Here is a 1,763-nt window from a genome sequence, read left to right as displayed (position 1 = left end):
GTAAAATTATGATGCAGCTTGGTGTGCATTCTCAGAAAGTTCTGTGGTCTGTGTGTATCACGTTTTATTAAGTATTGGGTTTAGGAGATATAGATTAAGGGTCAGGGGTGTCGCTATGGTTTCCGGGCCCCCTGAACATCATTGATTCGGGGGGTGGGGGGAATCTTGGAATTGTCCAACCTTGCCCCCCATTAAGGCGCCCCTGGTTAGGGTTAGTATTAGGGTTTGGCTTAGGGTTACTTGCATGTAATTATGCATAATTTATTGTTATTATAATAGTAAGTACATGTAACGTGCAACAAGTACACCTTAAAATAAAGCGTTATTGAATGTTTAGATATTTGAACTGGAAAAAAGACAAAATACTAAGGAAGGGGTTTAGGGTTTTTCTGAATTTTGAGAATGTGAAGGACAATCATATGCTGACACCATACCATGGCTAATTCATTTTTTAAGCAAGCCTAAAAATCAAGAACATGAACACAAATGCCATAACCTTCAAGTTATTTGATGTATTTGAAGTCTTCTCTACTTTGATGAGAAAGCAAGAAAAGGCTATACTAAGCATGGTTTAACAGATTACTTTCACCCAACCAGACATGAGCCTTGAGTTCCTCTACCATGCATAAACATGAAACTTGTAATATGGCCTTTAGTGGGAGGCATGCGTGAACAACTGCACCAACTGGCGCACACTTTAAATAAATAAATCAAAGTATCTACAAAAAGCTGGAATGCAACAGTCTCCTATGACATCTAAGATCCATGGTACAGTGTTCACTAAATCATAATAGAAACCAGTATTAGTTAAATAAACAGAAAACTGCATCCTTGCATGGACCATTCCCTAATGAGGTATACAACTTCCTATCCAGCTATCCAACAGAACACAATACTGCATCCCACAATGCAATGCACTCAACTTCACCTCTCATTTTCAGTGTGACAAATGACACTGCATTCAGTTCTGAAATAAAACGGGATTAAAAATGATAAATAATCTTATGTAGTTTTGAGATGATATCTGGCACTTACTGAATTAAAATAGCATTGTGATGAGGCACTAATGTTTGAAATTATTGTTGTAAATGATGTATTTTATTCTGAACATAGCTAAAAACAAAACAAGTAAAAGTGAATAGATTCTACATTGTGAATATCGGGTGATTTTTAGTTCAACACCAATACAAGTGTCACAAATGTAGCCATTACCACTATTTTTACTATTCTTGGAGTTTCCTTGATCCACAGCCTTCACAATGCCACTAATTATATAATAATCATGTGGATATGTCAGATACAAGTTACAACGATGCCTACAAATGTAAAACTGGTCATGTTTGATAAATATGAGAGCATAGCTCGGTGTCCTGACAGAACGTGTATCTGTAGCTCAGCTGTTCTAAGTCAGCAGAAACAGGGAACACCAGCTTAAGCAACTCTAAATGTGTCTGTGTCAAGTTGTAGAAGGTGAAACAAGACAAGATCATGGTGTCCTCACGCAATAAGAATTCAATTAATTATTTAGAAGCCTGTCCAGAACATGTCCAGGTCATGTTACACCCCAAACCAAATAAGGTAGAAAGAAGAGAGAGAGCGAAAGAGAGATTATATTTTGTAATTGGTAAAATAACAAGATCATCTCAGGTATTCAGAAACAAAGTGTCAATGTTTGATTCTTGAAATAAAAGTTCATAATAATTCCAAACTTTTTAAGATGAGCAGATTGTATTTAACTTTGTGTGTGTTTTAACTTACTGAAA

This window comes from Sinocyclocheilus anshuiensis, unplaced genomic scaffold, assembly GCF_001515605.1.
Source record: "Sinocyclocheilus anshuiensis isolate Anshui unplaced genomic scaffold, SAMN03320099.WGS_v1.1 scaffold151, whole genome shotgun sequence".
Taxonomy (NCBI): domain Eukaryota; kingdom Metazoa; phylum Chordata; class Actinopteri; order Cypriniformes; family Cyprinidae; genus Sinocyclocheilus; species Sinocyclocheilus anshuiensis.
Note: the sequence above shows the minus strand (reverse complement) of the source record.